This window comes from Oncorhynchus masou, chromosome 31 (assembly GCF_036934945.1).
Source record: "Oncorhynchus masou masou isolate Uvic2021 chromosome 31, UVic_Omas_1.1, whole genome shotgun sequence".
NCBI classification, from domain to species: domain Eukaryota; kingdom Metazoa; phylum Chordata; class Actinopteri; order Salmoniformes; family Salmonidae; genus Oncorhynchus; species Oncorhynchus masou.
The window spans coordinates 15,452,865-15,480,840 of NC_088242.1; the positions used below are offsets into that span (position 1 = coordinate 15,452,865).

A 27,976-nucleotide genomic window follows, 5' to 3' on the forward strand; every position below is an offset into this window, starting at 1 on the left:
GATCACAAGAACGGTGAACAAAAATCCCAGAACCACACGGGGGACCTAGTGAATGACCTGCAGAGAGCTGGGACCAAAGTAACAAAGCCTATCATCAGTAACACACTACGCCGCCTGGGACTCAAATCCTGCAGTGCCAGACGTGTCCCCCTGTTCAAGCCAGTACATGTCCAGGCCCATCTGAAGTTTGCTAGAGAGCATTTTGATGATCCAGAAGAAGATTGGAAGAATGTCATATGGTCAGATGAAACCAAAATATAACTTTTTGGTAAAAACTCAACTTGTCGTGTTTGGAGGACAAAGAATGCTGAGTTGCATCCAAAGAACACCATACCTACTGTGAAGCATGGAGGTGGAAACATCATGCTTTGGGGCTGTTTTTCTGCAAAGGGACCAGGACGACTGATCCATGTAAAGGAAATAATGAATGGGGCCATGTATCGTGAGATTTTGAGTGAAAACCTTCCATCAGCAAGGGCATTGAAGATGAAATGTGGCTGGGTCTTTCAGCATGACATTGATCCCAAACACACCGCCCGGGCAATGAAGGAGTGGCTTCGTAAGAAGCATTTCAAGGTCCTGGAGTGGCCTAGCCAGTCTCCAGATCTCAACCCCATAGAAAATCTTTGGAGGGAGTTGAAAGTCCGTGTTGCCCAGCAACAGCCCCAAAACATCACTGCTCACAACAGTGTGTGAAAACCTTGTGAAGACTTACAGAAAACGTTTGACCTCTGCCATTGCCAACAAAGGGTATATAACAAAGTATTGAGAAACTTTTGTTATTGACCAAATACTTATTTTCCACCATAATTTGCAAATAAATTCTTTAAAAATCCTACACTGTGATTTTCTGGATTTTCTTTCCTAATTTTGTCTGTCATAGTTGAAGTGTACCTATGATGAAAATTACAGGCATCTCTCATCTTTTTAAGTGGGAGAACTTGTACAATTGGTGGCTGACTAAATACTTTCTTCCCCCACTGTACATTACAGACACATTTGAGTAATTTAGCAGACACTCTTATCCAAAGTGACTTACAGTAGTGCATTCATCTTATGGTTAGTATTCAAAGATGGAAAGCTCATTCTAGAGATGTGCCTAATGGCAACTTTTGGTCACTATTGGCCCCGACTGCTTTGGGTCGCAAAGTGGTCTTTATAGAGTCACTGTACTGCCACCTATAGGCAGACATTGAAAAGTGACTCAAGGTGCATCCCAATAAGCTCTCCTAAGTGTACTCTCGTTTGCTACTCCCCCCAAATGTAAAAGCATTGGATTGGTGTTAGCATGGGCTAGAGGGAGTTTCCATATATCAGTCATTTCATTGCAAAACTATAAAGGGAAATGAACAAGTGCACACCTCATGAGAAAGTAGATGTAATTGTGACACAGCCAGGGTAAACAGCATCTCAAGTGTTAGTTTATACACGTTTGCTGAATCTTTGGGCCATTTTTCCAAACTAGCAAAAGGAAACAAAACTGTTCTTTCCAAAATTGTTTTTTTTTTGCATCAAAATGACACACGTCATATGACTAGATCGGTCTACCAACCAACACACTGATGTGCTCAACACAAAACACTGAATATCCCATCAGTAGGTTTATAACTTTAGCAGTTTCAGTGTTACTGTAGCTGGTTGTAAATATTGTTACAGTAATGGCTACCAACTCAAACACACAAATGCAATACAGTAACAAAAAAACAGTAATTTATTTCCAAAATGCAGAATTTTTGAACACTTGTGTTTTGTATGTAACACTTTCCGTACCAACAGGAGAAAACATGCAGTAAGATAAAGGGTTTTCTATACAAAAACAAATGAGTGGCTCATTCTTTCTTTCCCTAAACACAAAGACAAAAACACATGCTAAATGTAAGAAAAAAGACATTAGGCTGAATCCTGCCTCCTATTTTGGTCTGACCACAGCACCTCATCTACATCACAAACCATGTTCTCCCTGGCCACAGCACCTCATCTACATCACAAGCCATGTTCTCCCTGGCCACAGCACCTCATCTACATCACAAGCCATGTTCTCCCTGGCCACAGCACCTCATCTACATCACAAGCCATGTTCTCCCTCGCCACAGCACCTCGTCTACATCACAAGCCATGTTCTCCCTGGCCACAGCACCTCATCTACATCACAAGCCATGTTCTCCCTGGCCACAGCACCTCATCTACATCACAAGCCATGTTCTCCCTGACCACAGCACCTCATCTACATCACAAGCCATGTTCTCCCTGGCCACAGCACCTCATCTACATCACAAGCCATGTTCTCCCTGGCTAAACAGCACCTCATCTACATCACAAGCCATGTTCTCCCTGGCCACAGCACCTCATCTACATCACAAGCCATGTTCTCCCTGGCCACAGCACCTCATCTACATCACAAGCCATGTTCTCCCTGGCCACAGCACCTCATCTACATCACAAGCCATGTTCTCCCTGGCCACAGCACCTCATCTACATCACAAGCCATGTTCTCCCTAGCCACAGCACCTCATCTACATCACAAGCCATGTTCTCCCTGGCCACAGCACCTCATCTACATCACAAGCCATGTTCTCCCTGGCCACAGCACCTCATCTACATCACAAGCCATGTTCTCCCTGGCTAAACAGCAACTCATCTACATCACAAGCCATGTTCTCCCTGGCTAAACAGCACCTCATCTACATCACAAGCCATGTTCTCCCTGGCAACAGCACCTCATCTACATCACAAGCCATGTTCTCCCTGGCCACAGCACCTCATCTACATCACAAGCCATGTTCTCCCTGGCCACAGCACCTCATCTACATCACAAGCCATGTTCTTCCTGGCTAAACAGCACCTCATCTACATAACAAGCCATGTTCTCCCTGGCCACAGCACCTCATCTACATCACAAGCCATGTTCTCCCTGGCCACAGCACCTCATCTACATCACAAGCCATGTTCTCCCTGGCTAAACAGCACCTCATCTACATCACAAGCCATGTTCTCCCTGGCCACAGCACCTCATCTACATCACAAGCCATGTTCTCCCTGGCTAAACAGCACCTCATCTACATCACAAGCCATGTTCTCCCTGGCTAAACAGCACTCAGTGTCCCTGATGACAACATACCTGGGCTGCTCTGGTCCACCCCTCTGCTCGGCTGGAATGAGGATGTCATGTAGTGTGTCCAGGAATGTGATGAGAAGGGCAGTGTTGTAGGGTTGGCATGGTGATGGCTGATGCCTTGCTGGCTAACAGCTGTGCACATGGTGATATTCCCTCCACGCTGTCCAGGGACATACACAATGGCCAATAATGTTCCGTCCCTTTCTCTTGGCTAGGTTGAAGCCTTCCTCAATGTAAATATAAACGTGATGAATTGCAGCGGCATCCAGCGCCAAGACTGAAACAGACAAGACAATATGTGACAGACCTAGAGCAGTCAATATGGTGAGGCACAATACACTGGATTACAGTACTGTAATGTGTCTATAAAGTGCTGATATGATAGTAAATTCACAGTATAGTACTTGCACATATTCATAGCGCTGTTCTTTAACTCTCTGAGTTTCACTCACCTGTTTCATCCGGATTCGGTTGCGCTGTAACACACGGTCCAATGTAGACAAGCCCACCTGGTGAATGTTATTGAATGTTGTGTTGTTTGCAATTATGTGGTTCTGGATTTCTCCTAGTCTGATGGTATTGTTTGCCACCACCATGTTCACAATAGCGGTCTCCTGTTCTGGTGTGAACAGCCGGTGTCTTCCACCATGGCCTGGCCGTCTCTGTTCTGGTGTGAACAGCCGGTGTCTTCCACCATGGCCTGGCCGTCTCTCAGTTCTGGTGTGAACAGCCGGTGTCTTCCACCACGGCCTGGCCATCTCTCTGTTCTGGTGTGAACAGCCGGTGTCTTCCACCACGGCCTGGCCATCTCTCTGTTCTGGTGTGAACAGCCGGTGTCTTCCACCACGGCCTGGCCATCTCTCTGTTCTGGTGTGAACAGCCGGTGTCTTCCACCATGGCCTGGCCGTCTCTGTTCTGGTGTGAACAGCCGGTGTCTTCCACCACGGCCTGGCCGTCTCTCAGTTCTGGTGTGAACAGCCGGTGTCTTCCACCATGGCCTGGCCGTCTCTGTTCTGGTGTGAACAGCCGGTGTCTTCCACCATGGCCTGGCCGTCTCTCTGTTCTGATGTGAACAGCCGGTGTCTTCCACCATGGCCTGGCCGTCTCTGTTCTGATGTGAACAGCCGGTGTCTTCCACCATGGCCTGGCCGTCTCTGTTCTGATGTGAACAGCCGGTGTCTTCCACCATGGCCTGGCCGTCTCTCAGTTCTGGTGTGAACAGCCGGTGTCTTCCACCATGGCCTGGCCGTCTCTCAGTTCTGGTGTGAACAGCCGGTGTCTTCCACCATGGCCTGGCCGTCTCTCTGTTCTGGTGTGAACAGCCGGTGTCTTCCACCACGGCCTGGCCGTCTCTGTTCTGGTGTGAACAGCCGGTGTCTTCCACCATGGCCTGGCCGTCTCTCAGTTCTGGTGTGAACAGCCGGTGTCTTCCACCACGGCCTGGCCGTCTCTGTTCTGGTGTGAACAGCCGGTGTCTTCCACCATGGCCTGGCCGTCTCTGTTCTGGTGTGAAGAGCCGGTGTCTTCCACCATGGCCTGGCCGTCTCTGTTCTGGTGTGAACATCCGGTGTCTTCCACCATGGCCTGGCCGTCTCTGTTCTGGTGTGAACAGCCGGTGTCTTCCACCACGGCCTGGCCGTCTCTGTTCTGGTGTGAACAGCCGGTGTCTTCCACCATGGCCTGGCCGTCTCTGTTCTGGTGTGAAGAGCCGGTGTCTTCCACCATGGCCTGGCCGTCTCTGTTCTGGTGTGAACATCCGGTGTCTTCCACCATGGCCTGGCCGTCTCTGTTCTGGTGTGAACAGCCGGAGTCTTCCAACATGGCCTGGCCGTCTCTCAGTTCTGGTGTGAACAGCCGGTGTCTTCCACCATGGCCTGGCTGTCTCTGTTCTGGTGTGAACAGCCAGTGTCTTCCACCATTGCCTGGCCGTCTCTCAGTTCTGATGTGAACAGCCGGTGTCTTCCACCATGGCCTGGCCGGCTCTGTTCTGGTGTGAACAGCCAGTGTCTTCCACCATGGCCTGGCCGTCTCTCCGTTCTGGTGTGAACAGCCGGTGTCTTCCACCACGGCCTGGCCGTCTCTCAGTTCTGGTGTGAACAGCCGGTGTCTTCCAGCATGGCCTGGCCGGCTCTCAGTTCTGGTGTGAACAGCCGGTGTCTTCCACCACGGCCTGGCCGTCTCTCAGTTCTGGTGTGAACAGCTGGTGTCTTCCACCACGGCCTGGCCGTCTCTCTTCTGGTGTGAACAGCCGGTGTCTTCCACCATGGCCTGGCCGTCTCTCAGTTCTGGTGTGAACAGCCGGTGTCTTCCACCACGGCCTGACCGTCTCTCTGTTCTGGTGTGAACAGCCGGTGTCTTCCACCATGGCCTGGCCGTCTCTCAGTTCTGGTGTGAACAGCCGGTGTCTTCCACCACGGCCTGGCCGTCTCTGTTCTGGTGTGAACAGCCGGTGTCTTCCACCATGGCCTGGCCGTCTCTCAGTTCTGGTGTGAACAGCCGGTGTCTTCCACCACGGCCTGGCCGTCTCTGTTCTGGTGTGAACAGCCGGTGTCTTCCACCATGGCCTGGCCGTCTCTGTTCTGGTGTGAAGAGCCGGTGTCTTCCACCATGGCCTGGCCGTCTCTGTTCTGGTGTGAACATCCGGTGTCTTCCACCATGGCCTGGCCGTCTCTGTTCTGGTGTGAACAGCCGGTGTCTTCCACCACGGCCTGGCCGTCTCTGTTCTGGTGTGAACAGCCGGTGTCTTCCACCATGGCCTGGCCGTCTCTGTTCTGGTGTGAAGAGCCGGTGTCTTCCACCATGGCCTGGCCGTCTCTGTTCTGGTGTGAACAGCCGGTGTCTTCCACCATGGCCTGGCCGTCTCTGTTCTGGTGTGAAGAGCCGGTGTCTTCCACCATGGCCTGGCCGTCTCTGTTCTGGTGTGAACATCCGGTGTCTTCCAACATGGCCTGGCCGTCTCTGTTCTGGTGTGAACAGCCGGAGTCTTCCAACATGGCCTGGCCGTCTCTCAGTTCTGGTGTGAACAGCCGGTGTCTTCCACCATGGCCTGGCTGTCTCTGTTCTGGTGTGAACAGCCAGTGTCTTCCACCATTGCCTGGCCGTCTCTCAGTTCTGATGTGAACAGCCGGTGTCTTCCACCATGGCCTGGCCGGCTCTGTTCTGGTGTGAACAGCCAGTGTCTTCCACCATGGCCTGGCCGTCTCTCCGTTCTGGTGTGAACAGCCGGTGTCTTCCACCACGGCCTGGCCGTCTCTCAGTTCTGGTGTGAACAGCCGGTGTCTTCCAGCATGGCCTGGCCGGCTCTCAGTTCTGGTGTGAACAGCCGGTGTCTTCCACCACGGCCTGGCCGTCTCTCAGTTCTGGTGTGAACAGCTGGTGTCTTCCACCACGGCCTGGCCGTCTCTCTTCTGGTGTGAACAGCCGGTGTCTTCCACCATGGCCTGGCCGTCTCTGTTCTGGTGTGAACAGCCGGTGTCTTCCACCACGGCCTGGCCGTCTCTGTTCTGGTGTGAACAGCCGGTGTCTTCCACCACGGCCTGGCCGTCTCTCCGTTCTGGTGTGAACAGCCGGTGTCTTCCACCATGGCCTGGCCATCTCTGTTCTGGTGTGAACAGCCGGTGTCTTCCACCATGGCCTGGCCGTCTCTGTTCTGGTGTGAACAGCCGGTGTCTTCCACCATGGCCTGGCCATCTCTGTTCTGGTGTGAACAGCCGGTGTCTTCCACCATGGCCTGGCCATCTCTGTTCTGGTGTGAACAGCCGGTGTCTTCCACCATGGCCTGGCCATCTCTGTTCTGGTGTGAACAGCCGGTGTCTTCCACCATGGCCTGGCCATCTCTGTTCTGGTGTGAACAGCCGGTGTCTTCCACCATGGCCTGGCCGTCTCTGTTCTGGTGTGAACAGCCGGTGTCTTCCACCATGGCCTGGCCGTCTCTGTTCTGGTGTGAACAGCCGGTGTCTTCCACCATGGCCTGGCCGTCTCTGTTCTGGTGTGAACAGCCGGTGTCTTCCACCATGGCCTGGCCGTCTCTGTTCTGGTGTGAACAGCCGGTGTCTTCCACCATGGCCTGGCCGGCTCTCAGTTCTGGTGTGAACAGCCGGTGTCTTCCACCATGGCCTGGCCGTCTCTGTTCTGGTGTGAACAGCCGGTGTCTTCCACCATGGCCTGGCCGTCTCTGTTCTGGTGTGAACAGCCGGTGTCTTCCACCATGGCCTGGCCGTCTCTGTTCTGGTGTGAACAGCCGGTGTCTTCCACCATGGCCTGGCCGTCTCTCAGTTCTGGTGTGAACAGCCGGTGTCTTCCACAGAAGATCCACAAATATGATATGATTGGTTACAGTAAGCTAAAATAATCTATTTGATTTCAATACGAAATTACTGTCACATTGGTCAACAATCACTGAGTAACAAAGGCCTACTGATATGTCGGACTGCAGTATACTACAGTATACATACATAAAGAGCATAGTGTAGATGGTAGGTAACTTACCGGTTCCCATTTCTGAATGTACTGAGGATAGATGCAACCGTATAGCGGCTCAGATTGAGCTGAAGTCTCTGCTCAGCCTCCGTCAATCCATGGTTGAGGACATGGTCAACCAATGTGGCCCTGATCTCATCTGAGACAATTGTCCTTCCTCATCCTCGACGTCCTCCTCCTCCTCTTACTGGTACTCTTCCTCCCACTTCTTCACTTCTCGCTCTTACTTCACCATTGACTTCCATTTTCCTCCAAAACAAAACAAAAACTAATACGTGGCTTTTAATAATGCTAAAACTCGGATTTCTAAGTGAACAATTCAGCAGCGAATGTTTACACCTGTGAGGAGTGGGTGTTGCTAATTGGTGTATAGAGCTTGACATTGTGATTGCCGTTGCTTTCCAAAGGGACTAAAGAGATTTTAATTTTGAATGCTGTGCCTAATGTAGAGAACTGTGTGTAGTGTTTTGCAAAAAGTGTGAAATTGGAATTGAAAACTGTTTGCAAAGCAGGAATTGTGCTTGCAATTTTGCAGACTTTTTTTAGGGATTTGGTACATAAGTTTCAGGTTTTGGTGATTGCATTTCAAGTTCCAATTTTAGTGTGTAAGCAATTGGGAAAAACTGTAATTGACTTGCTTAGTTAAACGTTAAATAAAATAAATGAAACAGTTTCAAATGCAAACCCACTAGATGTCCATAAGATGGCGCCAGAGCTTTCGAGATGGTAAATCACTTATAGGCCTACGTTGATTTATTCTAAGGAAAGCTACGCTGTGAAGGAGGATAGAGGAAATGTATTGATTAATCAGTTTTATCCACTTGTACATGCTTTCGGTATATGTTGGACTTGGCCTGTGGTTAGAGAGAGCTAAGGCTCACGGCCAGTGAATAGAGTAACAGATTAAAGCTTCAGTATAATGTTCTAAATGACGAGTCCGAGGTCTGATTTGTTCATTCAATTATAAGGAGTACCTTGTTTTTCCTTGGTTTTTCTGTATCCTGAGTGTGGAGGGTTGAAGTTAAGGGTTCTTTAATTGTCTGTTACTGAACATGCTTACAGTCCTGAGGCAAATACTTAATGATGTGTACTATGTAAAAGTACCAAGATGTCCCTAGTGCCACCGAAAACTCACAAATGTGTGCCACAGTGTTCTAGAGGAGCACCAGGAGCTGCATCACAGCCTGATATGGCGACTCTACCACAGCAAACCGCAAGGCTCTTTAGAGGGTGGTACACTCAGCCGAATACCCCAGGTGTCACAGAAAGGCCAGGAAGATAATCAGGGATCCCAGCCACCTGAGCCATGGCCCATTCTCCCCGCTTCCAACACTAAGATGCAGGCAGTACAGGAGGATCATGACAAAAACTGGAAGACTGGCCAATAGTTTCTACCCCCAGACCATCAGGCTGCCCCCCCAGCAACACTGTACATGTGACTATTAAACTTCTAATCTAATCTTTACAGTCACAATGTATCTTATATTCCGCCATAATTATAGCAGCAGTTCTGTCTGCTAAAAAGAAACTGCCCAGGACCATAAATTCTGGGTTTTAAATTGAAATATTTTAACTGAGATCGTAAATGTGTTTTATAGCAGGTTTGTTTCCTCGTAGATCAACTATCTATTTGCCACTTTGACGGCTAACAAGTTTCTTCATGCTCGTTTAAGAACTTCTTCTGGAACCGAGGGGCACAGTAAGGAAAGTGAATATTGTTGTTTTGCGAAGCTGTAGAGCTATAGAAACAGACAAGTGCTTCGGCTCATAGCTGCATGGATGTTGTTTTCTAAATGACAAATATCTTTAAAAACCATGTTACTACAGGTAACTGCTGAAATAAAGGAAACACTTGAGTAAATGAGGAATACAAATATTGAAAGCAGGTGCTTCCACACAGGTGTGGTTCCTGAATTAAGCAATTAACATCCCATCAAGCTTAGGGTAATGTATAGACATTTCCAGTTGACCATTATTTTGGCTACCATGGCTAGAAGAAGAAATCTCAGTGACATCAACAAAACACCAAACATTCTGGCCTCTGTACTTCCTTTAGGCTATCCTGTAACTCAATTGTTGACCACTTGGGGGCCACCTTCCTGTGTTGATTTGTGTTGTTTGTTTAATGTGCTAAATCCTGTAGAAGAAGAATTGTTTACATTCCAAAATGGTGAAAGTCACAGTGTGGAGCTGGAGACTTTATCAAACTCCATCCTTCTTTATCAAACTCCCTCCTTTATCAAACTCCATCCTTCTTTATCAAACTCCCTCCTTTATCAAACTCCATCCTTCTTTATCAAACTCCCTCCTTTATCAAACTCCATCCTTCTTTATCAAACTCCCTCCTTTATCAAACTCCATCCTTCTTTATCAAACTCCATCCTTCTCTATCAAACTCCCTCCTTTATCAAACTCCATCCTTCTTTATCAAACTCCCTCCTTTATCAAACTCCATCATTCTTTCATTTTGTAGAAGCATTGTTATGGGATCAATATCATGCCAAATTTATTCACAAATGTAAGTCACTAATCTACAAATGTAAATCACCTTCCACAAATGTAAATCACTAATCCATAAATGTAAATCACCTTCCACAAATGTAAATCACTAATCCATAAATGTAAATCACTTTCCACATTGAAAATCACTATCCAGAAATGCAATTTGCTATCCACAAACAAACGCCTTTTGATTTGTATTTGTAAATCGAGGGCCTTAAGTAAAATGACTGCCATAAAGATTTGCACATAGGAGAGGTATGCGCAAACATGACAGATTTTGTAAAGGTTTTCTTCCGTTGAAGGAGAGGAGGACCAAAATGCAGCGTGGTTAGTGTTCAACATCTTTAATATAGATAATAAACAAGAACACTACAAAATACAACACATGTGAAAACCGAAACAGTCCTATTTGGTGCAATGACAGAAGACAACCACCAACACAAAACAGGCTGCCTAAATATGGTTCCCAATCAGAGACAATGACTAACACCTGCCTCTGATTGAGAACCATATCAGGCCAAACATAGAAATAGACAAACTAGACCTACAACATAGAATGCCCACTCAGCTCACGTCCTGACCAACACCAAAACAAAGAAAACACAAAAGAACTATGGTCAGAACGTGACAGATTTGGCAAACCTGCAACTCCCTATTTGGAAGCACTCGTAGAAAAAAGGTTTGTACCCATAGAAAGCGATTTCTAAGCATCAAGATAACTTTTTTTCTACGACTACAAATTGCTTTCTACCTTGATAACTTTTTTCTATGTGTGAGAACTTCTTGTCTTTTTCTTGTCGTCTAATCCCGGACAAAAGTCAGGTGACCTAAGCACTTCCAAATATGGAGTTGCAGGTTTGCCAAATCTGTCATGTTTGCGCAAATTTTTATGGCAATCATGTTACTTAAGAACCTCAATTTACAAATACAAATCAAAAGGTGTTTGTTTGTGGGTAGTGAAATGCATTTGTGGATGGCGATTTACATTTACAAATACATTTGGCATGATATTGATCCCTTACATTGTCTGAAAGTAAAATGATTTATTTTATTTGGCATTCAATTCATGATGATATTTTGTAAGGATGATCGTTTTAATGGATATCTGTTCAGTGCATTTGATCTTGTCCTATTTTGGGTAGTTATTTACATCCAATTGAATGCACAATGCTGCATATTTCTGTGTTCATGAACATGTATACAAATACATGCTGTGTTATTATTGAGAATTAAACCTAGTATTCAGCTAGCATAGAATAAGTCATACTCATTGTTCTTTTCTTTCTTACTGTACCTGCGAAGAGGTGGCAATAAATCATCTTCAACACTACAGTAGCCGTACCAGATGTATCTGTCTGCTGAAATTAAGAAGGGGACTCTTTAGCGAGAGCAGAACAGTAAAAAGACACTCAACAATGATTGCATCCTCTAGAGGACATGATATCCAGTCCGCTCTACTCTTTTACACACGTCCAAAGCAAATGTCGGCCTTGCAACCAGGTCAGAGTGTTTTCTTCATCTAAGTCATCACGATGTCAGCTTCGGAACGTAGGGGCCTTGCAACCAGGTCAGAGGTCAGAGCGTTCTCTTCATCTAAGTCATTAAGATGCTCCTCCAAGTCTACAGCAAGCTTGGCTGCATTAGAAGCGCATGCCAAGGCTGAAGCAGCACTAGCAAGAACATGATACGAGAGGTGAAGATTAAGACAGCCCAGCTTAAAGTGGAGGAGACCCATAAGGAGGCCACATTAGAGGCTCTTCAGCATGAAAAGGAGGCAGAGACAGCCTTAGATGAGGCTAATGTGTTTGAGGCAGCAGCGGATGCAGAATACCAAATTATGGACTTTATTGTCCTATTCCTCCAATAGAGTTTCAGACATTTTAAGTTTATTTCCAAACACTATATCAACATATTTTTCACATTTGTGTTTTTTCATCAGAAATGATTTATTCCCCCCCTTTTCGTGATATCCAATTGGTAGATACAGTCTTGAACCATCACTGCAACTCCCATACTGACCACAGAGAGGCGGAAGTCGTGAGTCCACCAAAACACGACCTGCCAAGCCACACTGCTCACTTAACCCAGAAGTCAGCCACACATATGTGTCAGTAGAAACACTGTACACCTGGCGACCGCATCAGTGTGCATCTGCCCAGCCCGCCACACAAGTTGCTAGATGGGCAAGGACTTCACTGCTGGCCAAACTCTCCTCTAACTGGGATAAATTCATAATTTCTGTACATTACCTTGGACACATTTGTGTTGTCCATTATTTCCAATGTAGTGTTTATCCCTTACTGATAGAACCTGAACTTGGAAATGGTTATTTAAGGCACCATACAGGTTCCATTTAGAACCTTATGACCATGGTTATTCATAGAACCTTCAAAAAAAGTTCCATATAGCACCAAAAAGGGTTCCGCTATGGTTACAAGCCAAATAACCATTATTTGGCACAAGAAAGTGTGTTACTGTAATGGGTTATTAAATATCAATGTTACAAATGTATCAATTGTACATTTCTTTAAAAAAAATGTAGTTATTTGTTACATTTAACTTTGATTTAATGTAAAACCAAGCAGTACTACTTATTTCTCTGACTGTGAGGTGGATACATGTGCAGTATAATGCAAAAACATGATTATTTGTTTATCTGAAACAAGGCAAGGAGGGAAGGAGAGAAGAAGAGAGCAGAGAATAGATATGGAGAAGGGGAGAGACCAACATGTCGAAGAGAGAGAAAAAAAGGAGAGGAGAGAGGGAGGGAGAGGAGAGAGGGAGGGAGGGGAGTACAGTAGATAAGAACTCTGTATGTATTGTATGATGGACAGTAGAAGCTGGGTGAAGGCTTTAAATAATGTGATCTAACAGCAGTGTGTCCCTATAGCATTGTAATTACAGCAGAGCACTGCAATTAGTGAAATGATATATACAGTACATGCTCCCTGTGCACTCTTATAATAATCACACACACACTCTAACTCTACACTTTACTCAAGGTATTCAGAGGCTGTGAAAACACAATACTGCGGCAAGTCTCTCACTGAAATTCTTTCCTCTGTGTCAGTGTATGCCTTTGTTCTTATGGTCACTGACTGCTGTATGGTGTGTGTGTGTGTGTGTGTGTGTGTCTGAATTCAGACTAATACCAGCATGCAATGATCCGATTGAGAGAGTAAACTGGGTGTAATTCCTGTGGAACATATAGCAGCGAGGCGTAGCTAACAGAGAACAAACACCATATCTGAATAATTCAACTAGAATAGGGACCTCCTAACCAGGCCACACTACTGTTACATAACAGCTAGAGGATACCATGGTCAATGAGGGAGACAGATATGAAAACGCACTTGCACACACACGCGCGTACGCACACACACTCAGGCACACAGTACATGCAAATGTCAAGGACAACGTCATGCTGCTTGCTTAGTGGTTACCGCTTTCCCCCGATCGGCTCATACAGTCTCGAACTCAGAACCTCTGCCTTGCAAACCCACATGACCGGCATCCTGAAGCATTCCAACCCATTGCACTTTTGAAAAGACCTTCTTCAATGGCACAAGGGGCACTACCTCAGGGTGAGGAGTGAGTTTCACGCATCCCCATCTTTAATATATCACCTTTTACACAAACAAGCACACACCTTCCCTCAGCTAGTCATACATATTTCACAGATAGTGGAAACCTAATCACGCATGTGTGCTGATGAGAGTGGATGTGTGTGTGTATGTGTGTGTGTGTGTGTGTGTGTGTGTGTGTGTGTGTGTTTGTGTGTGTGTGTGTGTGTGTGTGTGTGTGGAGAGGAGGGTGTGGGTCTCCTGAGAAGATTCACACAACCCTGTGGGATGAGAGGACCGAGCACTGATGTCTGTTCAACACGCAATCCGTGGCAGGGGTCACACACACATGCACACAGACACGCACACACACACACATGCACACAGACACGCACACACACACACATGTGCACACACGCATACTGAAACACAATAACAGTTTATTCAGTGACCTTTTGAGGTTTTCACAGGAGATCGCTCTCAGTGCCAAGGAGGGTTCTCTCTCACACACACACACACACACACACACACACACACACACACACACACACACACACACACACACACACACACACACACACACACACACACACACACACACACACACACACACACACACACACACACACACACAGGTAGTGGCTGAATAGGTATCTTGGTTTAGTAAATCTGGATCTAAAATAAATATCAGTGAATGATACAGTTTGGTGAAGGAGACAGAGAATCTTCACGTGAATTAACAGAATAAAATATGTGATAATATGGCACATTACTTCAGAAAAACATCAGTAAACTATTGCTGCCACATCCTGATTGGTTTCACCTGTCTTTGTGCTTGTCTCCAACCCCCTCCAGGTGTCGCTCATCTTCCCCAGTATCCCCTGTGCATTTATTCATGTGTTTTCTGTTGTCTTGTCTTGTCAGGTCTTACCAGCATGCTTTCCCAACCTCTGCCTGCCCTGACAGCGAGCCTGCCTGCTGTTCTGTACCTGCCTGAATCTGACCAGATTACGAACCTCTGCCTGCCCTGACAGTGAGCCTGCCTGCTGTTCTGTACCTGCCTGACTCTGACCAGATTACAAACCTCTGCCTGCCCTGACCCCGAGCCTGCCTGCTGTTCTGTACCTTACTGACTCTGACCTGGATTACAGACCTCTGCCTGCCCTGACAGCGAGCCTGCCTGCTGATCTGTACCTTACTGACTCTGACCTGGATTACGGACCTCTGCCTGCCCTGACAGCTAGCCTGCCTGCTGATCTGTACCTTACTGACTCTGACCTGGATTACGGACCTCTGCCTGCCCTGACAGCTAGCCTGCCTGCTGATCTGTACCTTACTGACTCTGACCTGGATTACGGACCTCTGCCTGACCTGACAGCGAGCCTGCCTGCTGTTCTGTACCTTACTGACTCTGACCTGGATTACGGACCTCTGCCTGCCCTGACAGTGAGCCTGCCTGCTGTTCTGTACCTGCCTGACTCTGACCAGATTACAAACCTCTGCCTGCCCTGACCCCGAGGCTGCCTGCTGTTCTGTACCTTACTGACTCTGACCTGGATTACAGACCTCTGCCTGCCCTGACAGTGAGCCTGCCTGCTGATCTGTACCCTACTGACTCTGACCTGGATTACGGACCTCTGCCTGCCCTGACAGCGAGCCTGCCTGCTGATCTGTACCTTACTGACTCTGACCTGGATTACGGACCTCTGCCTGCCCTGACAGCTAGCCTGCCTGCTGATCTGTACCTTACTGACTCTGACCTGGGACCTCTGCCTGCCCCGACAGCTAGCCTGCCTGCTGATCTGTACCTTACTGACTCTGACCTGGATTACGGACCTCTGCCTGCCCTGACAGCTAGCCTGCCTGCTGATCTGTACCTTACTGACTCTGACCTGGATTACGGACCTCTGCCTGCCCTGACAGCTAGCCTGCCTGCTGATCTGTACCTTACTGACTCTGACCTGGATTACGGACCTCTGCCTGCCCTGACAGTGAGCCTGCCTGCTGTTCTGTACCTGCCTGACTCTGACCAGATTACAAACCTCTGCCTGCCCTGACCCCGAGCCTGCCTGCTGTTCTGTACCTTACTGACTCTGACCTGGATTACGGACCTCTGCCTGACCTGACCCCGAGCCTGCCTGCTGTTCTGTACCTTACTGACTCTGACCTGGATTACAGACCTCTGCCTGCCCTGACAGTGAGCCTGCCTGCTGATCTGTACCCTACTGACTCTGACCTGGATTACGGACCTCTGCCTGCCCTGACAGCGAGCCTGCCTGCTGATCTGTACCTTACTGACTCTGACCTGGATTACGGACCTCTGCCTGCCCTGACAGCTAGCCTGCCTGCTGATCTGTACCTTACTGACTCTGACCTGGATTATGGACCTCTGCCTGCCCTGACAGCTAGCCTGCCTGCTGATCTGTACCTTACTGACTCTGACCTGGATTACGGACCTCTGCCTGCCCTGACAGCGAGCCTGCCTGCTGATCTGTACCTTACTGACTCTGACCTGGATTACGGACCTCTGCCTGCCCTGACAGCTAGCCTGCCTGCTGTTCTGTACCTTACTGACTCTGACCTGGATTACGGACCTCTGCCTGCCCTGACAGCGAGCCTGCCTGCTGTTCTGTAACTTACTGACTCTGACCTGGATTACGGACCTCTGCCTGCCCTGACAGCTAGCCTGCCTGCTGTTCTGTACCTTACTGACTCTGACCTGGATTACGGACCTCTGCCTGCCCTTGACCTGTCTTTTGCCTGCCGCCTGTTTGGTCAATAAACATCTGTGATTCTAGCTGTCTGGATCTGGGTCATATCCTTGAGTTCTGATACTTTCTCAACCTCCAGTTGGTTCAATGACCACGCTTACTTGCAAGATCACCAAGTGAATTTAATCTTGCAATCGAGCTCGTGTTTTGGTTCATTAGCTTGTCAGCTAGCTAGCATTGGCAAGTGGATAACATTCTAGTTGAAATTAAGCAGAACTGACAAAGATATGAATATTACAAACTTGGATTAATCATTGCAGGAACATTAAGACATTAGGACACAATTGCAAACAGACTTTGAAATGGAATAAAATGTATCCCAATCATCAGAAAGCCTACAGGTGTATTGTCGTACTATTTTGCTCAGGGTTAGATATCCCCATTGACTGGGAGTTCATTCATATCGAAGATTCAGTTACTATTGGGATGTCCAGTCCCCTTATAATTAGAACCCTACCTGCGCTCTAACTTTGAATACTTTGCATTTACCCAACCATGTATTTCAGCATCCATGTCCTCATCTTCTTACCTGTAAACACTGCATACGGCATGCAGGGCAAAACACAAGCATGTCACAAACACATGTTCCTGCACTTGGCCATCACGTCCTATATGGTGCGTACATACAGTACACAATGGAGATCCTTATAAAGGACTAATTGCTAATTCTATGTCATACACATTCTGCTACTGGACCACCATTGCTATTGCTTTGTAGAACACTAGTTAGCCAACTAATAATGTTGTGTAGTTGCATGAACAGTGTGTGCCAAGATTATGATAACTAACCCTGTACACTTTCATCTGCGTTGTGTGACGGTAGAGATATTGTTGAAAATAGGTGTATTGTGTGAACAACAACATCCACATTATATTCGTAAATTATGTCTCTCAGTATTTTTTCCTGCATGTTTATGACTATGATGTACTGAGAATGAAATGCAATCAGCAACAAAAGCTTCCTCCTGTACCTCTCTGCAGTACAGATTCTCATATATGCTGTATGTGAATAAACCACTCTTAGATGGCGTCTGTGATGATTTCTATAGTGGGTTTGCCTGGCAGGACGTCACGGTGGTCCAGCCCTGCTACCCATCCAGCTCTGGCTGTAGCTCCCTCATGACCCAGGGCTCATTATGGTCGTTGCAGGATATGAAGGTGTCATACTGATTGACTTGAGGCTCCCGAGTGGCGCAGCAGTCTAAGGCACTGCAACTCAGTGCTAGAGGTGGCACTACAGACCATGGTTCAATTCCAGGCTGTATCACAACCGTCCGTGATTGGGAGTCCCACAGGGCGGCGCACAATTGGCTCAGGGTTGCCCGGGCTGGGGTAGGCCGTCATTGTAAATAAGAATTAGTTGTCAACTGACTTTCCTAGTTAAATACAAAACAATCAAAGCTGCCTGTTTCTCTGTTTGGTGTTGTAGAGATAAGCCAGGAAGAGGTACTAGGTATAGTTCACTTGCCATCTCAGAACTTACGTTTGGATTTTGTTTATCACTCACTGAATGAACCAAGCATGGCTGCAGTCACAATTAAACAAGTTATTATTCAGGTCCATGTCACTCAAAGAAGGGAGAGAATGCATCACTATCTCATTGATAGCTGTAGTTCGTTATTTCTTACTTGCAAGTGAAACGCTGGCAATAATTGGCTCATATAAGGAAATCTAAAGACTCGTGTGGAGGTTTTAACAGTAAGATTTTCCTGAGTTCTAGGATTGGGTAACACAGCTCTGGGGTGAGAGTTGTGAATATATTGCTGCTGATGTCAAGGTACATCAACTGGGGTGTGTAAATGAATGTGTCTGGGTGCAGAGATTTAATACTGAGATTACCTAACCATATTGTTAATAAAGACTTCACCTACAAGACAGCTTGATAGTAGATTATGCATTCCTTCCGGACACTGGCTGTAGATTTTCAGATATTCGAGAGATGACAAGGGAAAGAACGGTGGAGCGTTTAGCGAGGGTTCGTCCATTTTACAGTTCTCTAATTGCTCCTGAAGGGATTTTATTTCCATACAGAATGAGATCTGTAAGTTTGACCAATCCCTCAAAGGGCCTGTCATTCATACTGGTAAAATGATTGTCAACTAAATCCAAATAGTTGAGTGACTGTAATCTTTTAGTCTTCTTTCCCAATGGAGTTTGGTTTATTTCCTACAATCTCCAAGATCTCTAGTTTTCCAAACCATTTTTGAAAGCACTATTCATGGTCAGGATACTATAAAGATAGGCTATGAGACAATAAAATGAAGGGTGAAAGCACAAGTAGAGTCTGTGTTTTTAATAAACCGATTTAGATAATGGTGAGGCAGTTCAGTAGTTTGTCTAGTTCTGTCAAACCAGCCCGAATAATATTGTCATAATCTTATATGTCTCATTGGGAACAAGGGGGTGTGTCACATTGTGCAGTCATGTGATGTCCCAAGTTTGCTTTCCCCCTCTTACTTAGTTCCTGAATCACTCAAACCTATTTTCCCCATACTGACCTCCTCCTCCAAATAGGACTAGTTGAAGTCTCTCTCTCAAGGTCCAAATATACACTGAGTGTACAAAACATTAGGAACACCTTCCTAATACTGAGTTGCACCCCCTTTTCCCATCAGAACAGCCTCAATTTGTCGTGCATGAACTATAAGGTGTCGAATGCGTTCCACAGGAATGCTGGCCCATGTTGACTCCAATGCTGGCTGGTTCCTTCCTAGGAAGAGGATCACCCCTCTCTAGCTTTATTCCTAGGTTCCTACCATTCTGGAGAGTTTTTTTCTAGCCACTGTGCTTCCAAATCTGCATTGCCTGCTCTTTGGGGTTTTAGGTTGTGACAACTGCTGATGTAAAAAGGGCTTTATAAAACCAATTTGATTGATGATTGATTCTGTATGTAATTTGCCATATGAAAAGTCTATCTTGTGATGGTGTATTCTCTTTCTTTTTTATTATGTGTGGATTTTCCTCTCTTCCACCACACATTTTATCTAGATTTACTAAACTCAAATACAACAGGCCCCTGTGTACAGTGCCTTGCGAAAGTATTCGGCCCCCTTGAACTTTGCGACCTTTTGCCACATTTCAGGCTTCAAACATAAAGATATAAAACTGTATTTTTTGTGAAGAATCAACAACAAGTGGGACATAATCATGAAGTGGAACGACATTTATTGGATATTTCAAACTTTTTTAACAAATCAAAAACTGAAAAATTGGGCGTGCAAACTCTCTCCAGAAGTTCAGTGAGGATCCCTGAATGATTCAATGTTGACCTAAATGACTAATGATGATAAATACAATCCACCTGTGTGTAATCAAGTCTCTGTATGAATGCACCTGCACTGTGATAGCCTCAGAGGTCCGTTAAAAGCACAGAGAGCATCATGAAGAACAAGGAACACACCAGGCAGGTCCGAGATACTGTTGTGAAGAGGTTTAAAGCCAGATTTGGATACAAAAAGATTTCCCAAGCTTTAAACATCCCAAGGAGCACTGTGCAAGGGATAATATTGAAATGGAAGGAGTATCAGACCACTGCAAATCTACCAAGACCTGGCCTCCCTCTAAACTTTCAGCTCATACAAGGAGAAGACAGTATTTTGATGTCCGGATGAAAAATGTTCCCAAAGTAAACTGCCTGTTACTCAGGCCCAGAATCTAGAACATGTATTGATAGATTTGGATAGAAAACATGCAAAAATTTAAACTGTTAAAATAATGTCTGTGAGTATAACAACACTGATTTGGCGAAACACACAGAACAAACCATCCAGGGGAAAAGAATTGAGGTAATAGGATTTCCCAATGGATTTTCTTTTGAGAAATGAAGAAGTGCTATTCGTTCCATGTGTCACTCTGAAGGTGCCGACTATTTTGATGCGTGTGAACAGGAACGTGCTCCGTGTTATTTTTCTTCACTATTGGAGACAGAAATATCCCGTCTTAAATTTGATCAATTATTTATATTTTAGGATACCTGAGGTTGGATTAGGAAAGTTTTTTGAAATGTTTGGAACAAGTTTACAGGTAAGATACTTTGTGGACATGTTGGGCGAGTTGGAACCGATGTATTTATGAATCAAGCGTGCCAAATACATATTGGGGATATAAAGAATGAACAAAACGACCATTCATTGTGTCACTGAGCCATATGGGATTGCAAAAAGAAGAAGATCTTCAAAGGTAAGGCATTTATTATATTGTTATTTGTGACTTTTGTGTCGCACCTGCATGATTGAAAAATGATTTTCATGTGTTTGTATGCGGTGCGCTGTCCTCGGGTAATCGCATGGTCTGCTTTCACCATAAAGCCTTTTTGAAATCTGACACAGCGGCTGGATTAACAAGAAGATAAGCTTTGATGTATTACACTTATATTGTTGTGAATGCACACACTTTTTTAGTTCTGCCCACACATTTTCTATAGGATTGAGGTCAGGGCTTTGTAATGGCCACTCCAATACCTTGACTTTGTTGTCCTTAAGCCATTTTGCCACAACTTTGGAAGTATGCTTGGGGTCATTGTCCATTTGGAAGACCCATTTTCACCCAACCTTTAAATTCCTGACTGATGTCTTGAGATGTTGTTTCAATATAACCACATAATTTTCCTACCTCGTGATTCCATTTATTTTGTGAAGTGCACCAGTCCCCCCTGCAGCAAAGCACCCCCACAACCTGATGCTGCCACTCCCGTGCGTCACAGTTGGGATGGTATTTTTCGACTTGCAAGCCCCCCTTTTTCCTCCAAATATAACGATGTTCATTATGGCCAAACAGTTCTATTTTGGTTTCATCAGACCAGAGGACATTTCTCCAAAAAGTATGATCTTTGTCCCCATGTGCAGTTGCAAACCGTAGTCTGGCTTTTTTTATGGCGGTTTTGGAGCAGTGGCTTCTTCCTTGCTGAGCGGTCTTTCAGGTTATGTCGATATAGGACTCGTTTTACTGTGGATATAGATACTTTTGTACCTGTTTCCTCCAGCATCTTCACAAGATCCTTTGCTGTTGTTCTGGGATTGATTTGCACTTCTTGCACCAAAGTATGTTTATCTCTAGGAGACAGAACGTGTCTCCTTCCTGAACGGTATGATGGCTGCGTGGTACCATGGTGTTTGTACTTGTGTACTATTGTTTGTACAGATGAACATGGTACCTTCAGGCGTTTGGAAATTGCTCCCAAGGATGAACCAGATTTGTGGAGGTCTACAATTTATTTCTGAGGTCTTGGCTGATTTCTTTGGATTTTCCCATGATGTCAAGCAAAGAGGCACTGAGTTTGAAGGTAGGCCTTGGAATACATTCACAGGTACCCCTCCAAGTGACTCAAATGATGTCAATTAGCCTATAAGAAGCTTCTAAAGCCATGACATCTTTTTCTGGATTTTTCCAAGCTGTTTAAATGCACAGTCAACTTAGTATATGTAAACTTCTGATCCACTGGAATTGTGATACAGTGAATTATAAGTGAAATAATCTGTCTGTAAACAGTTGTTGGAAAATTTACTTGTGTCATGCGCACAGTAGATGTCCTAACCGACTTGCCAAAATTATAGTTTGTTAACAAGAAATGTGTGAGTGGATGAAAAACAAGTTTTAATGACTCATAAGTGTATGTAAACTTCCGACTTCCAACTGTATGTGTGTGTTCCTCTCCCTCAGAAAGTGTGCTGTAACTAACACCCTAACCTGAAACGGCCTCCCTTTCTCCATCACTTTATATTTAGGTGACCTTCTAACAAGCTAACAAAACACAAATGTGTCTAACCAGCATTCCTCTGGTATGAGGGAACTTCTGTGTGTGTTTGTGTGTGTGTCTGTGTCTGTGTGTGTGTGTGTGTGTGTGTGTGTGTGTGTGTGTGTGTGTGTGTGTGTGTGTGTGTCGTCTACGCGTTTGTGCATCTGTGCGTTTGTGCGTGTGCCTGTGTCCATGTCCGTGTCCGTGTGAGTGTGTGAGTGCGTGCGTGTCTGTGCAGGATTCTCCTCGGGCGTTTTCTGTCAGCCTGACAGAACACAGACTCAGGGAGCGACAGTCAGTCTCATTTGAACTAAAAAGCTAAAGCGACGTTTGGAAAACTTTGAAAGCAACGTTTGCACAATATCAGATGTGGTCAATTATGGTAGAGGTGGCTTCTTTGGGGTAGTCTGTCGCTTATTTTCTTCACATACAGTTGGTCACGCACAGTAGCTTTATTCTCTATTCTAGAACTCAGTTCTGAGTTCTGACTGATCAGCTGATTGTGATATTATCAATCAGAATGTTCAGTACTGAATGTTCTAAGTTCACACACGGTGTTCCAGAGTACCTAGAAGGGTTAGGAGGAACAGAGTTAACTTGTTATGGCTGCAATCCCGATATCGGGATAAGTGTCATCAACAACCGCGGAATAGCATAGCGCTACATTCAATAAATATTACTACAAATATTTATATTCAAGAAATCACAAGTGCAATATAGGAAAACACAGTTTAGCCTTTTGTTAATCCACCCGTCATGTCACATTTTGAAATTACGCTTTTCAGCGAAAGCAATCCAAGCGTTTGTGTAAGTTTATCGATCGCACGACAAAACATTAAGTACACTTAGCATCAGGAAGCTTGGTCACGAAAATCAGAAAAGCAATCAAATTAATTGTTTACCTTTGATGATCTTCAGATGTTTTCACTCACGACACTCCCAGTTACACAACAAATGTTCAGTTTGTTCCATAAAGATGATTGTATATCCAAAATACCGTTTGTTTGTCGCGTTATGTTCAGAAATCCACAGGAAAGAGCGGTCACGACAACGCAGACGAAAATTCCAAATAGTTTCCATAATGTCCACAGAAACATGTGAAACGTTTTTTATAATTAATTAATATATCAACCGCAAATGTCTTTCACAGTAGGAGAGGGGAACTCATGTGACCACTTGACGCGATGTTATCGTTCTGGCTCATTTTTCAAAATAAAAGCCTGAAACTATGTCTGAAGACTGTTGACACCTTAAGGAAGCGTTAGGAAAAGGAATCTGGTTCATATCTCTTTAAATCCAGCAAAGGGAGGCTATGCAACATGGAGTTTTCAAAATAGAAGCCACTTCCTGTTTTGATTTTCCTCAGGGTTTCGTCTGCAATATCAGTTCTGTTATACTCACAGACAATATTTTGACAGTTTTGGAAACTTTAGAGTGTTTCCTATCCAATACTGCTAATAATATGCATGTATTAGCAACTGATACTGAGGAGCGGGCCGTTTACAATGGGCACCTTTTCATCCAAACTACTCAATACTGCCCCTGCAGCCATAAAAGGTTAATGCACCTCAATGTGCTGCTAACATGATGTCTTCTGGCATATCCAGAAATGGCTTGATGGATCTATGCACTTCTTATGGTAATTCCTTATTAGTTAGTAGCTCTTTAAGAGTTTGGGACTATAAGGTTCTATCTGCATTTTTGTCAAAATGTTTTTATTGACACAGCCTTGTTCTGTTCAATGTTCTCTACCTATCTAGTACACTGAATTCATGTTGTTAAGTTCAAAAGAATACAAGATAAATATTGCTGACACCCTTCAAATCAATGAGGTTTCGAGACTTTAAAGTCAATTATCTCAGAATCATATTTCTGCAGATAGAATCTTATAATCCCAAGCTCTCGTTTTAACATGATGTCTTCTGGCATATCCAGACATGGCCTAATGGATCTATGCATTACTTATGATAATTACTTGTCAGTTAGTAGCTCATAACACACCATCTATATTAGATAGAGATACAGAGAGGGAAGGGTGAGGAATTTGTGTGTATCCACAGTTGACACAATTGTTGTTCACGACTGTCACCTTTTAGTTTCCATAACATGGGACAACATGGGATATGGCTTGGAGACACTGAGGAAGTCCCCACGAGGTCAAATGCTATTTCTGGGGGGTTTAGGGTTAAGGTTAGAATTAGTGTTAGGGTTAGAATTACGTTAAGGGTTGGGAGCAATGGTTAGTTTAATTTAGGGTTAGGGTTAAGGTTAGGGTACGGGTAAGGATACAAGTATGGGTTAGGGTTAAGGATTAGGGAAAATAGGATTTTGAATGGGACTGAATTGTGTGTCCCCACAAGGTTAGCTGTACAAGACTGTGGCGCCGGAGGGGATGGCTGCTGTCTTATCGGCTCTTAACCAACCACGTTATTTTCTTTGTTTTTTCGCGTTGTTCGTAACTTGTTTTGTACATAATGTTGCTGCTACTGTCTCTTATGACCGAAAATAGCTTCTGGACATCTGAACTGCGATTACTCAGCTCAGATTAGACAAATAATTTTTCTTCAATGAGTCGGATGTGATGGTTATACTACAGACACCCGACCAGGTCCAGATCCCGGTGATTCGTTGGAGAAGGAAACAGAGATTTTGCGGAAAAAGATCAGGGTGCATTGGGAGGATCAGGCCACGAGTGGCTAATGTGTCTTTGCCTTACGCCCTGCTAGCAAACGTTCAATCGCTGGAAAATAAGTGGGATGAACTGAAAGCACGTATATCCTACCAACGGGACATTAAAAACTGTAATATCGTATGTTTCACAGAGTTGTGGCTGAACGACAACATTATAAACATACAGCTGGCAGGTTATATGCTCTATCGGCAGGATAGAAAAGCCGCCTCTGGTAAGACACAGGGTGGGGGCCTATGCATTTATGTAAACAACAGCTGTTGCATGATATATAAGGAAGTCTCGAGGCTATGCTCACCTGAGGTAGAGTATCCCATGATAAGTTGTAGACCACACTATCTAGCTAGAGAGTTTTCATCTGTATTTTTAGTAGCTGTCTACATACCACCAAAGACCGATGCTGGCACGAAAACAGCACTCAATGAGCTGTATACCACCATAAGCAAACAGGAAAACGTTCATCCAGAGGCTGCGCTCCAAGTGGCCCGGGGACTTTAATGCAGGGAAACTTAAATCAGTTTTACCTCATTTCCATCAGCATGTTAAATGTGCAACCAGAGGGAAAAATATTCTAGACGACCTTAACTACACACACAGAGACACATATAAAGCTCTCCCTCTCCCTCCATTTGGCAAATCTGACCATAATTCTATCCTCCTGCTTACAAGCAACAATTCAAGCAAGAAGCACCAGTGATAAGCTCCTTTCCTGAGGACGGCTCACCTCTCACAGTCCTGGGCGACTTTAACCTCCCCACGTCTACCTTTGACTCATTCCTCTCTGCCTCCTTCTTTCCACTCCTCTCCTCTTTGACCTCACCCTCTCACCTTCCCCCTACTCACAAGGCAGGCAATACGCTCGACCTCATCTTTACTAGATGCTGTTCTTCCACTAACCTCACTGCAACTCCCCTCCAAGTCTCCGACCACTACCTTGTATCCTTTTCCCTCTCGCTCTCATCCAACACTTCCCACACTGCCCCTACTCGGATGGTATCGCGCCGTCCCAACCTTCGCTCTCTCTCCCCCGCTACTCTTTCCTCTTCCATCCTTTCATCTCTTCCCTCTGCTCATACCTTCTCCAACCTTTCTCCTGACTCTGCCTCCTCAACCCTCCTCTCTTCCCTTTCTGCATCCTTTGACTCTCTATGTCCCCTATCCTCCAGGCCGGCTCGGTCCTCCCCTCCCGCTCCGTGGCTCGATGACTCATTGCGAGCTCACAGAACAGAGCTCCGGGCAGCCGAGCGGAAATGGAGGAAAATCCCCGCCCTGCGGACCTGGCATCCTTTCACTCCCTCCTCTCTACATTTTCCTCCTCTGTCTCTGCTGCTAAAGCCACTTTCTACCACTCTAAATTCCAAGCATCTGCCTCTAACCCTAGGAAGCTCTTTGCCACCTTCTCCTCCCTTCTGAATCCTCCTCCCCCTCCCCCCTCCTCCCTCTCTGCAGATGACTTCGTCAACCATTTTGAAAAGAAGGTCGACGACATCCGATCCTCGTTTGCTAAGTCAAACGACACCGCTGGTTCTGCTCACACTGCCCTACCCTGTGCTCTGACCTCTTTCTCCCCTCTCTCTCCAGATGAAATCTCGCTTCTTGTGACGGCCGGCCGCCCAACAACCTGCCCGCTCGACCCTATCCCCTCCTCTCTCCTCCAGACCATTTCCGGGGACCTTCTCCCTTACCTCACCTCGCTCATCAACTCATCCCTGACCGCTGGCTACGTCCCTTCCGTCTTCAAGAGAGCGAGAGTTGCACCCCTTCTGAAGAAACCTACACTCGATCCCTCCGATGTCAACAACTACAGACCAGTATCCCTTCTTTCTTTTCTCTCCAAAACTCTTGAACGTGCCGTCCTTGGCCAGCTCTCCCTCTATCTCTCTCAGAATGACCTTCTTGATCCAAATCAGTCAGGTTTCAAGACTAGTCATTCAACTGAGACTGCTCTTCTCTGCATCACGGAGGCGCTCCGCACTGCTAAAGCTAACTCTCTCTCCTCTGCTCTCATCCTTCTAGACCTATCGGCTGCCTTCGATACTGTGAACCATCAGATCCTCCTCTCCACCCTCTCCGAGTTGGGCATCTCCGGCGCGGCCCACGCTTGGATTGCGTCCTACCTGACAGGTCGCTCCTACCAGGTGGCGTGGCGAGAATCTGTCTCCTCGCCACGCGCTCTCACCACTGGTGTCCCCCAGGGCTCTGTTCTAGGCCCTCTCCTATTCTCGCTATACACCAAGTCACTTGGCTCTGTCATAACCTCACATGGTCTCTCCTATCATTGCTATGCAGACGACACACAATTAATCTTCTCCTTTCCCCCTTCTGATGACCAGGTGGCGAATCGCATCTCTGCATGTCTGGCAGACATATCAGTGTGGATGACGGATCACCACCTCAAGCTGAACCTCGGCAAGACGGAGCTGCTCTTCCTCCCGGGGAAGGACTGCCCGTTCCATGACCTCGCCATCACGGTTGACAACTCCATTGTGTCCTCCTCCCAGAGCGCTAAGAACCTTGGCGTGATCCTGGACAACACCCTGTCGTTCTCAACCAACATCATGGCGGTGGCCCGTTCCTGTAGGTTCATGCTCTACAACATCCGCAGAGTACGACCCTGCCTCACACAGGAAGCGGCGCAGGTCCTAATCCAGGCACTTGTCATCTCCCGTCTGGATTACTGCAACTCGCTGTTGGCTGGGCTCCCTGCCTGTGCCATTAAACCCCTACAACTCATCCAGAACGCCGCAGCCCGTCTGGTGTTCAACCTTCCCAAGTTCTCTCACGTCACCCCGCTCCTCCGCTCTCTCCACTGGCTTCCAGTTGAAGCTCGCATCCGCTACAAGACCATGGTGCTTGCCTACGGAGCTGTGAGGGAACGGCACCGCAGTACCTCCAGGCTCTGATCAGGCCCTACACCCAAGCAAGGGCACTGCGTTCATCCACCTCTGGCCTGCTCGCCTCCCTACCATTGAGGAAGTACAGTTCCCGCTCAGCCCAGTCAAAACTGTTCGCTGCTCTGGCCCCCCAATGGTGGAACAAACTCCCTCACGACGCCAGGACAGCGGAGTCAATCACCACCTTCCGGAGACACCTGAAACCCCACCTCTTCAAGGAATACCTAGG

At 46.2% G+C, this 27,976-nt stretch overlaps 1 pseudogene; it reads right to left on the minus strand.

The window, feature by feature from the left end:
* The window catches only part of LOC135524905 (uncharacterized), a 31,102-nt pseudogene extending 14,121 nt beyond the window's left edge, over nt 1–16,981 (minus strand).
* Between the last annotated feature and the right edge of the window lie 10,995 nt (nt 16,982–27,976).